A 16581-nucleotide genomic window follows, 5' to 3' on the forward strand; every position below is an offset into this window, starting at 1 on the left:
GGCTATGGTTTGTACCAATCTTACTTCTCCTTTGGGTGACAAGATTCTTGCTGCTCAGATCCATGCTCCTCCTGAGAAACCTTGTGACAGCTGCTTTGTCCCAGAGAGTCTCCGTACTGCCGTGCTCCAGACTTAGCATTCTCCCAAGGCAGCTGGCCACCCTGGGAAGAATCAACTCGTTTGGGCCATTTCCCAACAATTCTGGTGGCCTAGTCTACGGGCTGATGTAACTGTCTTCGTAGCTACCTGTTCCCTGTGTGCTCAGAGTAAGACTCCACGACACCTTCCAGTGGGCCTCCTACAACCCATACCCAATGGAGAGAGGCCCTGGACCCACCTGTCTATGGATTTCATTGTGGAGTTACCCAACTCCCAAGGCAACACTGTTATCCTTATGGTGGTTGACCAGTTCTCAAAGATGTGTCATTGTATTCCACTTATGAAGTTGCCAACTTCTAAGGAACTGGCTTCCATTTTTTCTCGGGAGATCTTTCGCTTACATGGGCTACCCAAGGTGATTGTTATGGACAGGGGTAGTCGGTTTGTCTCCCGGTTCTGGTGAGCCTTTTGTGCACAGTTGGGAATTCAGCTTGCTTTCTCCTCTGCGTATCACAGTCTAATGGGGCCACAGAACGAGCCAATCAGTCCTTGGAGCAATTCTTATGTTGCTATATTTCTGACCATCGTAACAACTGGTCAGACCTATTACCGTGGGCAGAGTTTGCTCACAACAGTGCCTTGAATTCTGCTTCACGATTGTCCCTGTTTATGGGGAGGGGTCGTTGAGGAGGGGTACTGTCAGGGCTGGGCTCAGCCCTTCCTTCTTTGAGCTGGCCGCTCAGCTGTCGGCTAATTGCCAGCTCCCATCTCTCGCCACAGTTACCCAGCTGTTGTTGATTCTGCTCATCAGTCCTGCCTACTTAAAGCCGCCCACCTCACTTGATCTCTGCCTTCGTCTTTGTCAACATCACAGAGACTTTCTCCTGTGTTCCTGTTGACTTGCTTGGCTGACGTTCCTTCTGGCTCCTGATCCTGCTTGCTGTACTACAACGTTTATCTCTGGTTCTCTGACATTTGCTTGGCTGACTACCCGATTCGGTTTCTGAACTCTAGCTTGTTTTGACTATGCTTACTCTGTTTACATTATTATTATTATTATTATTATTAAACAAGTGTGATTTAACTATACTTCTGTCTTGTGCTGATTCGTGGTCCCTGATAAGATGTTTGTTTTCCAACAGAAGTAAGCATCCAGGACATTTCATTTGTCTGCAATTTAAACAGTTTTGCTGTAGTATGTTGTATATATTGCAGAGAAGCCCCATTTCAAAGGCAAGAAAAGGGTACCCCAGGCATGTGATTTAAAAGAATTTAGCATTTTTATTGTTGCCCTTAAAGTGGTTGTAAACCTGGAAAGTCAAAAACAAACAGAACACTACATCTAATAAAGAACAAGGGCATCACATAGCTGGTAGAAGAACAGCCTGTTATCTGTAATCCTACCCGCTGCACTGATTAAAAAAAAAAAAAAAAACACCACAAAAAAGTGGTGGCACCATGCCCCTTATGCTTTGATTGATAGCCTGTGTAATGAGACATATGCATGTGTGAGCCTGTGTGAAGGGGTGTGTCTCCTGATGCTCTGTACCTCACTGTGACTAAGAGCAAAGCCAAGTTTACTTTCACTTTCTTTCCCACCGGAGATACAGGTACAAAAGAGAGAAAGAGAGAGAGCAATGTGACCAGGGGGTCCTGGAGGATGAGGACCGCTTCCTGCTACATTGCCCAAAGTACTCATTAGTGAGGGACATTTCCAGAGACTCTCCACTCTCATCCCGGACTTCAATTCTATAGAAGAGAAGAGGAAACTCCAATTTCTACTGGGAGAAGAGCAGCCAATGGTAAAAATAGCTGCCCAATATGTGACAGGGTGTGACTGAGAAGGACATGAAAGACTGAGGACTTAAAAATCCTTTACACGTATTTATGCTCATTCCCCTTTATATTACCCATTACCCCCTCCTTTTTCTTATAGCAACTCAACTGCTTTGACAATATTAACATGTATTTGGTCCTGCCAATAAAGCTTATTTGAATTGAGAAAGAGAGAGAGAGAGAGAGAGAGAGAGAGAGAGAGAGAGAGACATCATAAAGAGAGAAACATCAGAGAGACGTCAGAAAGAGAGAAATATCCAGAGAGAGAAAGAGAGGGAGGGAGAGAGAGAGAGTCACCAGAAAGAGAGAAACATCCAGAGAAAGAGGGAGAGAGAAACATCAGAGAGAGAGACATAAGAAAGAAAGAGACATCAGAAAGAGAGAAAAACGCCAGAGACCGAGAGAGACAAACATCAGAGAGATAGACATAAAAAAGAGAGAGAGGGATCCAAGACTATGATAGACATCATAAAGAGAGAAACAGAGAGAGAGCGAGAGAGACATCAGAGAGAGAGATAGACATCAGAAAGTGAGAAACATCCAGAGAGAGAGAGACAGAGACAGAGAGAGAGATTTGGAACTGAGATAGACATCAGAAAGAGAGAGAGAGAGATCAGAAAGAGAGAAACGAGAGAGAGAAATCAGAAAGAGAGAAACATCCAAAGAAAGAGAGGGAGACATCAGAGAGATATACATAAGAGAAAAAGAGAGAGATCCAAGACTAAGATAGACATCAGAAAAAGAGAAACATTAGAGAGAGAGAGAGAGACAGAGAGAGACATCAGAAAGAGAGAAACATCCAGAGAAAGAGAGAGACATCAGAGAGATAGACATACGAGAGAGAGAGAGAGAGATCCAAGACTGAGATAGACATCAGAAAGAGAGAGAGAGACATCAGAGAGAAATATCAGAGAGATATACATAAGAGAGAGAGAGAGAGAGAGATCCAAGACTAAGATAGACATCAGAAAGAGAGAGAGCAGGAGAGAGAGACAGACATCAGAAAGAGAGAAACGTGAGAGAGAAAGATCAGAAAGAGAGAAACATCCAGCGAAAGAGAGAGAGAGAGAGAGAGAGAGAGAGAGAGAGAGAGAAATAGAGAGATAGACATAAAAGAGAGAGATCCGAGACTGAGATAGACGTCAGAAAGAGAGAGAGAGAGACATCAGAGAGAAACATCCAGAGAAATAGAGAGAGAATGAGAGAGATCCACTGCCATTCCTCCTTGCAGATCCTCTCCAGTTCTGTCAGGTTGGATGGTAAACGTTGGTGGACAGCCATTTTTAGGTCTCTCCAGAGATGCTCAATTGAGTTTAAGTCAGGGCTTTGGCTGGGCCATTCAAGAACATTCACAGAGTTGTTGTGAAGCCACTCCTTCGTTATTTTAGCTGTGTGCTTAGGGACATTGTCTTGTTGGAAGGTAAACCTTAGTCTGAGGTCCTGAGCACTCTGGAGAAGGTTTTCATCCAGGATATCCTTGTCCTTGGCCGCATTCATCTTTCCCTCGACTGCAACCAGTCGTCCTGTCCCTGCAAATGAAAAACACCCCCACAGCACGATGCTGCCACCACCATGCTTCACTGTTGGGACTGTATTGGACAAGTGATGAGAGTGATTTCTCCACACATACCGCTTAGAATTAAGGCCAAAAAGTTCTGTCTTGGTTTTTTGTAATCTTGGCCAGATCTGAGCCCTGACACAACATGAGAGAGACATCAGAAAGAGAGAACACCCAGAGAAAGAGAGAGAGAAATAAGAGAGAGAGAGAGAGATTAGAGAGAGAGATAGACATCAGAAAGAGAGAAACATCCAGATGGAGAGAGAGACATCAGAGAGAGATAGACATAAGAGAGAGATAGATATCCGAGCCTTAGATAGACGAGAGAGAGAGACCAGAAAGAGAGAAGCATCCAGAGAAAGAGAGAGAGAGAGAAACATCAGAGAGATAGACATAAGAGAGAAAGATACATCAGAAAGAGAACACCCAGAGAAAGAGAGAGAGACATCAGAGAAAGAGAAATAAGAGAGAGACATTAGAGAGAGAGAGATAGACATCAGAAAGAGAGAAACATCCAGAGGGAGAGAGAGACATCAGAGAGAGATAGACATAAGAGAGATATCCGAGCCTGAGATAGACAAGAGAGAGAGAGAGACCAGAAAGAGAGAAGCATCCAGAGAAAGAGGAAGAGAGAGAGAGAGAAACATCAGAGAGATAGACATAAGAGAGAAAGATAAATCAGAAAGAGAGAAACATCTAGAGAAAGAGAGAGACAAACATCAGAGAGATAGACAAAAGAGAGATCCAAGACTGAGATAGACATCAGAGAGCGAGAGAGACATCAGAGAGAGAGAGAGATCAGAAAGAGAGAAGCATCCAGAGAAAGAGGGAGAGAGAGAGAGAGAAACAACAGAGAGAGATATACGAGAGAAAGAGACATCAGAAAGAGAGAAACATCCAGAGAAAGAGAGAGACAAACATCAGAGAGATAGACGTAAGAAAGAGCTACTATGATAGACATCAGAAAGAGAGAAACAGAGAGAGAGTGAGAGAGACATCAGAGAGAGAGAGATAGACATCAGAAAGTGAGAAACATCCAGAGAGAGAGAGAGAGAGAGAGAGAGAGAGAGAGAGATTTGAAACTGAGATAGACATCAGAAAGAGAGAGAGAGAGAGAGAGAGAAATAGACATCAGAAAGAGAGAAACAAGAGAGAGAGAGATAGACATCAGAAAAAGAGAAACATCTAGAGAAAGAGAGAGACAAACATCAGAGAGATAGACAAAAGAAAGATTCAAGACTGAGATAGACATCAGAGAGAGAGAGAGAGATGAAAGAGAGAGAGAGACATCAGAGAGAGAAACATCAGAGAGAGATCAGAAAGAGAGAAGCATCCAGAGAAAGAGGGAGAGAGAGAGAGAATCATCAGAGAGATAGACATACGAGAGAAAGAGACATCAGAAAGAGAGAAAGAGTCATCAAAGAGATAGACATAAGAGAGATCAGAGACTGAGATAGATATCAGAAAAAGAGAGGGAGAGAGACATAAGAGAGAGAGACATTAGCGAGAAAGAGATCCGAGACTGAGATAGACATTAGAAAGAGAGAAACATCAGAGAGAAAGACATCAGAGAGATAGACATAAGAGAGGGATAGATATCCGAGCCTGAGATAGATGGGAGGGAGAGAGAAAGCGAGAGAGAGACCAGAAAGAGAGAAGCATCCAGAGAAAGAGAGAGAGAGAATCATCAGAGAGATAGACATAAGTGAGAAAGAGACATCAGAAAGAGAGAAACATCTAGAGAAAGAGAGAGACAAACATCAGAGAGATAGACATAAGAGAGATCCAAGACTGAGACAGAGAGAGAGAGAGACATCGGAGAGAGAGAAAAAGAGAGAGACATCAGAGAGAGAAACATCAGAGAGAGAGAGATCAGAAAGAGAGAAGCATCCAGAGAAAGAGGGAGAGAGAGAGAAACATCAGAGAGATAGACATAAGAGAGAAAGAGGCATCAGAAAGAGAGAAACACTAATCAGAGAGATAGACATAAGAGAAATCCGAGACTGAAATAGGCATCAGTGAAAGAGAGCGAGAGGGAGAGATCAGAGACTGAGATAGACATTAGAAAGAGAGAAACAGCAGAGATATAGAGAGAAAGACACACACACACACATCAGAGAGAGAGAAACATCAGAGAGAGAGAGAAAGACACACACACACACATCAGAGAGGGAGAAACATCAGAAAGAGAGAGAGAAAGACACACACACACATCAGAGAGAGAGACATCAGAAAGAGAGAAACATCGAGAGAGAGAGAGAGAGAGAGAGAGAGAGAGAGAGAGAGAGAGAGAGAGAGAGAGAAACATCAGAGAGAGAGAGAGAGAGAGAGAGAGAGAGACACATCAGAGAGAGATAGACATAAGGGAGATATCCGAGCCTGAGATAGACAAGAGAGAGAGAGACCAGAAAGAGAGAAGCATCCAGAGAAAGAGGAAGAGAGAGAGAGAGAGAGAGAGAGAGAGAAACATCAGAGAGATAGACATAAGAGAGAAAGATAAATCAGAAAGAGAGAAACATCTAGAGAAAGAGAGAGACAAACATCAGAGAGATAGACAAAAGAGAGATCCAAGACTGAGATAGACATCAGAGAGCGAGAGAGACATCAGAGAGAGAGATCAGAAAGAGAGAAGCATCCAGAGAAAGAGGGAGAGAGAGAGAGAGAGAAAACAGAGAGAGATATACGAGAGAAAGAGACATCAGAAAGAGAGAAACATCCAGAGAAAGAGAGAGACAAACATCAGAGAGATAGACGTAAGAAAGAGCTACTATGATAGACATCAGAAAGAGAGAAACAGAGAGAGAGTGAGAGAGACATCAGAGAGAAAGAGATAGACATCAGAAAGTGAGAAACATCCAGAGAGAGAGAGAGAGAGATTTGAAACTGAGATAGACATCAGAAAGAGAGAGGGAGAGAGAGAGAGAGGGAGAGAGAAATAGACATCAGAAAGAGAGAAACAAGAGAGAGAGAGAGAGATAGACATCAGAAAAAGAGAAACATCTAGAGAAAGAGAGAGACAAACATCAGAGAGATAGACAAAAGAAAGATTCAAGACTGAGATAGACATCAGAGAGAGAGAGAGAGATGAAAGAGAGAGAGAGACATCAGAGAGAGAAACATCAGAGAGAGATCAGAAAGAGAGAAGCATCCAGAGAAAGAGGGAGAGAGAGAGAGAATCATCAGAGAGATAGACATACGAGAGAAAGAGACATCAGAAAGAGAGAAACATCTAGAGAAAGAGAGAGACAAACATCAGAGAGATAGACATAAGAGAGATCCAAGACTGAGATAGAGAGAGAGAGAGAGAGAGACATCGGAGAGAGAGAAAAAGAGAGAGACATCAGAGAGAGAAACATCAGAGAGAGAGAGAGATCAGAAAGAGAGAAGCATCCAGAGAAAGAGGGAGAGAGAGAAAAACATCAGAGAGATAGACATAAGAGAGAAAGAGGCATCAGAAAGAGAGAAATGCACATCAGAGAGATAGACATAAGAGAGATCTGAGACTGAAATAGGCATCAGTGAAAGAGAGCGAGAGGCATCAGAGAGATAGACATGAGAGAGATCAGAGACTGAGATAGACATTAGAAAGAGAGAAACAGCAGAGATATAGAGAGAAAGACACACACACACACATCAGAGAGAGAGAAACATCAGAGAGAGAGAAAGACACACACACACATCAGAGAGGGAGAAACATCAGAGAGAGAGAGAGAGAAAGACACACACATCAGAAAGAGAGACATCAGAAAGAGAGAAACATCGAGAGAGAGAGAGAGAGAGAGAGAGAGAGAAACATCAGAGAGAGAGAGAGAGAGAGACATAAGAGAGAGAGAAACATCAGAAAATACAGAGAGAGGGAGAGACAGCAAAGAATACAGACTCGCTGTGTATGGGTGGGAGGGGAATAGTGTGATGTTAGGTCTCCACCCCCCAAACTTTGGTGCTATGCCATGACCACAGATTGGCAGATTTCTGAGGGCTACGCCGAATGAGGATGACTTTTTAAAATGTACACGCAATGTGAATTAGGTTATAGCACCATTATCTACTAAACTGTGCAGAATGGTGTGGTTTTGGGTTTACAACCACTTTAAAACATTAAAGTCTCAGCTCCCTGTCATTTGGAATTTTACAAAATAAATGTTTTGTATTGGTACACGTCCTCTAGGGCAGTGCCAAGCAGCCCCCCATGCCGTTTGTTTTAAAAACCCTTTCCTATTAGCTGATAAAATGGCCTTTACTGTTATTTACAGTCTGCTCCCATTTACTTCACTGGGGTTTGTATTTGACACCAGAATTGTATTCTGTGTCTGAGAATCTGCCCCAAACTGAATCCAGGTACATTTGGATTAGCTTTAATTATGACCCTATATGTGTGCTTGTTTGTGAGAGACACATTTATAAAAATCTATTGTTTGTGACTCTTCAAATATGAATCACATTAGTTTCGGACTGCAGGTATGACTGAGTTGAAGCTCATTTACTGCTCAAAAGCATGTTTTTTATGCTTTATCCATTGTTTGAGTGTTCTGAAATTCTTCTGATCAGTTGTTATGGTAACACTACTTCAGTCATAGATTTATTTGTATTGTTTATCTTGTTGTCATGGTAATTTTATATCCATATGCTGTCATTAAAAGTTCACACTATACTGAAAGAAATGACAATGTGGTTAAATAGATAGTCTTTCTATTTTGTGGTGCAGTATGTTGTAATATATATCGAGAAAAGGGCAAATAGGGCTCTAAGTGTCTGCCTGCAAAAGATACCACTATAATGCCCCGTACACACGGTCGGATTTTCCGATGGAAAATGTCCGATCGGATCGTGTTGTCGGAAATTCCGACTGTGTGTGGGCTCCATCGGACATTTTCCATCGGATTTTCTGACACACAAAGTTGGAGAGCAGGAGATAAAATTTTCCGACAACAAAATCCGTTGTCGGAAATTCCGATCGTGTGTACACAAATCCGACGGACAAAGTGCCACGCATGCTCAGAATAAATAAAGAGATGAAAGCTATTGGCCACTGCCCCGTTTATAGTCCCGACGTACGTGTTTTACGTCACCGCGTTTAGAACGATTGGATTTTCCGACAACTTTGTGTGACCGTGTGTATGCAAGACAAGTTTGAGCCAACATCCGTCGGAAAAAATCCTAGGATTTTGTTGTCGGAATGTCCGAACAAAGTCCGACCGTGTGTACGGGGCATAACAGTTGTTTCAGTCATTTGCATATGCATTTCATTTAAAACATCTTTAAAAATATCTGTTTCTTTAAAACAAGGTTCTCTTTAAATAAACAGTATTCCACCATTTGGATAGTTAGAAGAGGAATTTTAGTAAGCCTTAGTACCTTTGGGAACTACATAGCATGACTAGCAGTGACACCATCACAAAGTCCAACCCATTGATTTTCACTGGAGTTTTTCTTGTGCGGAAATTGTTGTCCACTTGCAGAACACAAATAAATATTTCTTTAAGGCCCCTTTCACACTGGGGCGGTAGGGGGCTTCGGGGGTAAAACAGCGCTATTTTTAGCGATGTTCTACCGCGGTATTCGGCTGCAGTTTTAACCCCCCGCTGGCCGCCGAAAAAGGGTTAAAACCCCTCGTATAGCGCGGCTATAGCCACGGTATTACCACGGTATAGCCGCGCTGTCCCATTGAATACACCGCTCCTTCACCGCTCTAAAGATGCGGCTTGCAGGAGATTTTTTCTTCTCCTGCCAGAGCACCGCTTCAGTGTGAAAGCCCTCGGGCTGTCACACTGAACAAACAGCGGAGGCTGTTTAGGGGCGGTTTGCAGGCGCTATTTTTAGCGCAATAACGCCTGCAAACCGCCCCAGTGTGAAAGGGGCCTTAGGGCTCATTTACACTTTCTTTGGTTTCAACACACATTAAAGGCTAGTTTACACTTGCTTCAAAACAAGGCTTCGGACAGGCTTTGTTAAAGCTCTCTGAAGGCTAAATGACTAAATAAAATGGTTAGCATACAGTCCTGTTTACACCTTGCTTTTTCTTTGCTTTGCTTTAGCTTTATTTCAACATTGATAACCCATGTAGCTTTAGTGGTGCTTCAAAGTGTCTTCAAAGCCTCCATAGAAGTCTATGGCAAAGCTCACTTCAAGCCCCACTGAAGCCACACTGAAGCCACACTGAAGCCTCATCAAAGCCCCACCGAAGCCCCATCGAAGCTCCATCAAAGCTCCACTGCAGCCTTATTGAAGCCTCATCAAAGCACCAAGCAAAAGCAAGGTGTAAGCAGGACTGTAAGCTAACCATTTCTTTTACTGACAGGAGGTTTGACTGGCGTTCAAAGAGCTTTAACCACTTCAGCCCCAGAAGGTTTTACCCTCTTCCTGACCAGAGCACTTTTTACAATTTGGCACTGTATCAATTTAACTGGTAATTGCGTGGTCATGCAATGCTGTACCCAAACAAAATTTGCATAGTTTTTTTTTTGCACAAATAGAGCTTTCTTTTGGTGCTATTTGATCACCTCTGTGGTTTTTATTTTTTGCGCTATACACAAAAAAAGAGCGACAATTTTGTAAAAAAAAATTATATTTTTTACTTTTTGCTATAATAAATATCCCCAAAAATGTTTTTAAAAAACACATTTCTTCATCAGTTTAGGCAAATATATATTCTTCTACATGTTTTTGGTGAAAAAAAACCAAAACGCAATAAGCGTATATTGATTGGTTTGCGCAAAAGTTATAGCGTCTACAAACTATGGGAAAGATTTATGGTATTTTTATTATTTTATTTTTTACTAGTAATAATGGTGATCTGCGATTTTTAGCGGTATTGCGACGGACAGATCAGACACTGCGATACAGCAATCAGTGCTATAAAAATGCAATGTTTACTGTGTAAATGACACTGGTAGGGAAGGGTTAACACCAGGGGGCGATCAAGGGGTTAAATGTGTGTTCTAACTGTATGGGGATAGGACTGAGTAGGAGAGGAGACATTTTGCTGTTCCTACTTAGTAGGAAGCCATGTTTTGAAGCAAGTGTAAACTAGCCCTAAAGGCTGCTTTTTCATTGTATGGTAGCGCAGTACCATTTTTTGAAAGTACTGCATGCACTATTTTCCCTGTGTTCTGGTGTGATTTCAGTCCTTTTCCATTTAAATGAATGGGCTGCAAAATCGCATCACACAAGAACATAACAGAACACAACAGATGAAATTGCAAAGGAACGCATGCAGCATTACTGTGCAATTCTGGTGTTAAACGATCATGAGAGTGCACCAGTTGATTATAATGAACACAGATCCTCCCATTCAGAATCACTTTGCACATGAAATGGTCAAACAAACAGCTATTTCTTCAGAGTAGAAACAGGTAGGATCCTGCAACAAATCAAAGACTGAACTATTTGACAAATGATGAGCGACTACAAATATCCATTCAGATCTAAGTGTATATTTCAACTTTAACTATGGATCTCTTTAAGTAAAACTGTTTCTACAACAAATCACTAAACAAACAGACATAAACAAGAAGACTTGCTGTCTTAAAAGAAAAGTGCAAAATACTTACATTCTATCTTGGTGTGTATTGTCACTGAAACAGACGGTGAAAAGAAATCTAAGTTATAACAGTTGTGAAAGATAGAATTTCCTCTTGTTTGGTAAGATTTCCTCTCAAAGTTCTCACACTTCCCCATTCTAAACCTTAAACTACCCCAGTTATGGACTCCCAGGTGACTGTGGTCTAGAAATTCACCACCAAGTGAAATATCAGACTCTATGCCAAGTAAAGAAAACGGGATGCCAGTCACTTTAGGAAGTCTAAAATACTTTAATATAGGACCAATAACCTCAGGGAGAGAGGAGCTCTCTGGGACACTCTTCAGCAGTGAAGTCTACACCCCTTTGCTACAACTCAGGCAAAAACCTTCCTCTTCCACTTCCCCTGAATATACTCTGTAGCACAGGGGTCTCAAAGTACCATCCCGCTGGCCATTTATGGTCCGCGGAACGGTTATAATTGGCCTGCAGGACTGATACATTTCCTTGTAAGCAATGGGCGCCTGCTTACGATGTTTTTCTTTTCTCTTCCTGGTTTACTCGGAGAAAGTCGGGCTAGCTGACGTCGGTGACATCACATGACGTCCACCCCTGTTGCTTCTGGTAGTTGTGGTCCATGGCTGTGCGCTCAAGCTCCCTGTACCCGGTGTCTTGCCGAATAAGTTCCTTCGGCGGATAGGTTCCCCCCTGTACGTACTACTGTCGGCCGCCGGAGATAGCCGAAGCTCAAAAGCTTCAATCAGCTGTACACGGCGCCTGCGCTCTGGGTCCAGGTTCCTTCCCCTCTATCCAAGTGGACCTAGAGGGGGAATCTAAAAGTGCCGAGCGCAGCGAGGCCGTGCCCGAAGCGTGGCGAGCGAAGCAAGCCCGCGAGGGGCCCTCTTACAGGCGCCGTGTACAGCTGATTTTCAGCTGTTCCGCTTCGGATATTTCCGCCGGCTTCTACTGCGCATGCGCAGTAGAGGGGGGAACTAATCCGCCGAGTGGAACTTTCTCGGCAGAACACCGGCGGGTGCAGTCTGGAGAGCAGCGAGCGCAGCCAGCCTAAATACAGCCATTGGTGTTGCTATGAGGGTGCAGGAGGGGCTGGGGGTGTGGCTGACTCCTGCACTCCTCCCACAGATTCCTTCACTATGGATGATGCCGCAGCTGAAGCAGATATAGGCGAGGACAGACACAGCAGCCCCACCCGCCCGGGTCTTCATCTGCAGACATGAGGCATGCTATGTAAGTTACTCTGCACACTGTCACTACATAGCGTTCTAAGATGCTCTGTACCACCCCAACTTGCCCTGTGCCACCCCAACCTGCCCTGTGCCACTCCAGCCTGCCCTGTACCAACCCAACCTACCCTGTTCCACCCCAACCTACACTATACCACCCCAACCTGCCCTGTACCACCCCAACCTACATTGTGCCACCCCAACCTACCCTGTGCCACCCCAACCTGCCCTGTGCCACCCCAACCTACACTGTGCCACCCCAACCTGCTCTGTGCCTCCCCAACCTACCCTGTGCCACCCCAACCTGCCCTATACCACCCCAACATGCCCTATACCACCCTAAACCACCCCAGCCTGCCACTATACCACCCTATACTACCCTAATCTGCCACTATACCACCCTATATTATCATTTACAGTGTCTGGTTTGGGGTGCGCCCCATGACTGTGCGCTGCCTGCAAGGTGCTGTGCAGCCTAGACGGGGGAGTGACACCATGTTTACCGCACCAGGTGACACCAACCCTAGTGACGCCACTGACTACAGCCAAACTACAACTCCCAGTGGGATCTTCTTAGACACCGTCGTGGCTGAGTCTGACTCACTGGCTCGGTGTGCAAGGAGGAGGACCTGTCCTGCTGAGCCCGAGCTGGCGGCTGCCATCGGCCTATCACTGAGGTCATGGTGAGAGACCCTGACACCCCCAGCTGACCCCCACATGATCATCCCGTCTATTCCCTCCTTATACACCTCATTTACCCTGCCCCAGTGCCCATCAACCTCAAAATAGCCTTCAACACTGGGAGCTGACCAAGTACCCATGGCCTGTGGATCCTGCTAGGAGCTGGCAGCGAACCTGTGGGGTCCTGCTGGCCACTGACCTGTGGGGTCCTGCTGGCTGCTGACCTGGGGTCCTCCCTGCCTCTGGCCATGGGCCCTGCTGACCTGCGGGTCCTGCTGGCCATGACCTACAGGCCAGTAGGACCCACAGGTCCACAGCCAGCTCTCAGCAGGACCCACAAGCTGTGGGTCCTGCTGGGAGCTGGCTGCAGAACTGTGGGTCCTGCTGGCCGCTGACCTGTGGGGTCCTGCTGGCCACTGACCTGTGGGGTCCTGCTAGCCGCTGACCTGTGGGGTCCTGCTGGCTGCTGACCTGTGGGGTCCTGCTGGCCTCTGGCCATGGCCTATGGGACTTGTGGGTTCTGCTGGCCATGGCCTACAGGCCAGCAGGACCCATATGCTATGGCCAGCAGTATCCACAGGCGGATCCTGCTAGGAGCTGGCTGCGAACCTGTAGGGTCCTGCTGGACGTTGAACTGTGGGGTCCTGCTGGACGCTGACCTGTGAGGTCCTGCTGGCCTCTGGCCATGGCCTATGTGACCTGCGGGTCCTGTTGGCCATGGCCTACAGGCCAGCAGGACCCATAGGCCATGGCCAGCAGGATCCACAGGTAGATCCTGCTAGGAGCTGGCTGTAAACCTGTGGGGTCCTGCTGGACGCTGGCCTGTGGGGTCCTGCTGGACCCTGTCCAGTGACCTGTGGGTCCTGCTGGTCATGGCCTACAGACCAGCAGGACACATAGCTCAGTGGCCAGCAGGACCCACAGGTCCAAAGCCAGCTCCCAGCAGGACCCACAAGCTATGGGTCCTGCTGGGAGCTGGCTGCTGGATGCTGCAGAGCAAACACTGCCAAGCATCTGGCAGTAAGCAGTGACTGGTAGCAAGCAGTAACTACCACTATATATACTAGTTTATTGTTCTTTTTGAAGCTTAAAAGTTTGCATGCGGCCCCCATGGGATATGAAAACTCGTTCTGTGGCCCTCAGGTTATTTGAGTTTGAGACCCCTGCTCTAGCAGGACAGCAAAAAGCTTCAGGCTCCAGGCTTGGGTCTCTCTGTAACACAGCACGACTCCCAAGGTAGCCATCCTAGAAAAACAAGAACCTCAGCAATGCATGGTTCCTCCAAATATTTATACCCCTCCCCAGCATGCACCACTAGCAATAAATCCCGAGTGGTTGGCTAGGGATATAGAACATTTTCATAACTTGGACAGAGAAAGGATTTCAGAAGCTGACCTCATTAAGACCCCGCACCTGCCCCCCCCCTTCCAGGTAATTGCATCCATCCACCACTGTACTCACATACAATCAATGTCAGTGAGCACTAGGGATGAGCCGAACACCCCCCGGTTCGGTTCGCACCAGAACCTGCGAACGGACCGAAAATTCGCACGAACGTTAGAACCCCATTGACGTCTATGGGACTTGAATGTTCAAAATCAAAAGTGCTCATTTTAAAGGCTAATTTGCATGGTATTGTCCTAAAAAGGGTTTGGAGACCCGGGTCCTGCCCCAGGGGACATGTATCAATGCAAAAAAAACTTTTAAAAACGGCCTTTTTTTGGGAGCAGTGATTTTAATGATGCTTAAAGTAAAAAAAAAAAAGTGAAATATTCCTTTAAATATCATACCTGGGGGGTGTCAATAGCATGCCTGTAAAGTGGCACGTGTTTCCCGTGTTTAGAACAGTCCCTGCACAAAATGTAATTTTTAAAGGAAAAAATCTTATTTAAAACTGCTTGCGGGTTTAATGTAATGCTGGGTCCTGGCAATATGGATGAAAATCAGTGAGACAAACGGCATGGGTACCCCCCAGTCCATTACCAGGCCCTTTGGGTCTTGTATGGATATTAAGGGGAACCCCGCACCCAAATTAAAATAAGGAAAGGTGTGGGGCCACCAGGCCCTATATACTGTGAACAGCAGTATACAGGCGGTGAAAACAAGACAGGGACTGTAGGTTTGTTGTTAAGTAGAATTCGTTTGTAATTTTGAACGGGTATATTTTTAACATGTTTAGCTCCAGCCAAAAAATCTTTTTTAAGCTTTTTGGAAAACATAGGGAAGGGTTATCACCCCTGTGACATTTGTTTTGCTGTCTGTCCTCCTCTTCAGAAGATTTCACCTCACTTTTTGTCCCAATGACAAATGTTTTTTGAAAATTTGGGTTTTTTTGTGGAACAAGGATTGAAAAGCATCAGTGGAAAGGAGAAATGTTTTTCCCATATTAACTCTTACAGGAGAGAATTTACCTTCCTAGGGGTAGATTTCATCTCACTTCCTGTTGTCTCCTTCCGTTTGCAAGTAGGAGTCGTTTGTAAGTTAGATGTTTGAAAGTAGGGGCCTGCCCTATATACTCAGCAGAAATTTGGGCCTTAGGTGTTGTTGCGGCCACAACACTGTAAGCCCTCACAGGGCCCTGCTGTGAAATATTAGATCAAGAATTGTAATTACATGCCCCTGTTGAACAAGGGCAGAAAAATTGGGCCTTGGTGGTGGTGCTGGTGCCACAACACTGTAAGTCCACACAGACACTCTAGTTGGAACGCAGGAACGAGCCCTGCTGCAAAGTATTGCATCAAAAATTGTAATTACATGCCCCTGTTAAACAGGGGCTGAAAAATTGGGCCTTAGGCACTGGTGCTGGTGCCACAACACTGCAACCCCTCACAGATACTCTAGTTGGAACGCAGAAACAAGCCCTGCTGCAAAGTATTGCATCAAAAATTGTAATTACACGCCCCTGTTAAACAGGGGCTGAAAAATTGGGCCTTAGGCACTGGTGCTGGTGCCACAACACTGCAACCCCTCACAGATACTCTAGTTGGAATGCAGAAATGAGCCCTGCTGCAAAGTATTGCATCAAAAATTGTAATTACACGCCCCTGTTAAACAGGGGCTGAAAAATTGGGCCTTAGGCACTAAGAACCAAAAATGTTCTTACAAGCTATCAGCGTGATCATTGAGGAGGAAGAGGATAATTACTCAGGGATAGTCACTCAGCATCAGCATAGGCAGTCTTTGAAGGGATCTGAGATTACAAAAAAAATTATTCGGTTACATCAGCATCAGGTGCTTGGTAGCTGGTGGTGATCCAAGACTGATTCATTTTTATGAAGGTCAGTCGATCGACCGAGTCGGTGGGCAGACGCACCCTGTGATCGGTTACAAAGCCTCCAGCAGCACTGAATGTGCGTTCCGAAAGAACGCTGGATGCAGGACAGGCCAGTAGCTCAATTGCATACTGTGCAAGCTCTGGCCAGTGATCCATCCTCAAGACCCAGTAACCCAGAGGATTTTCGGTGGGAAAGGTGTCCAAGTCAGATCTTGCCCCTAGGTGTTCCTTCATGTAAAACAGACGCTGGTGATGGTTGCTGGAACCGATCATACCTTGGGGCTGCGGACCAAAAAATTGTCTGAACGCATCGGTCAGACGGCCACCTTCTCCACCCCTCCTTCTTTGACTGACCGAAGCCTCAGCAACA

At 45.2% G+C, this 16581-nt stretch overlaps 1 long non-coding RNA gene across 1 annotated transcript in view; it reads left to right on the forward strand.

Moving 5' to 3' along the window:
• The first annotated feature begins 1658 nt into the window (after positions 1 to 1658).
• Positions 1659 to 16581, forward strand: part of LOC141140018 (uncharacterized) — a 58784-nt gene continuing 43861 nt past the window's right edge. The window contains exon 1 of the long non-coding RNA XR_012243880.1: positions 1659 to 1901. This is a non-coding gene — a long non-coding RNA (uncharacterized lncRNA). The remainder of the gene's footprint in view (positions 1902 to 16581) is intronic.

This window comes from Aquarana catesbeiana, linkage group LG04, assembly GCF_042186555.1.
Source record: "Aquarana catesbeiana isolate 2022-GZ linkage group LG04, ASM4218655v1, whole genome shotgun sequence".
Lineage (NCBI taxonomy): Eukaryota > Metazoa > Chordata > Amphibia > Anura > Ranidae > Aquarana > Aquarana catesbeiana.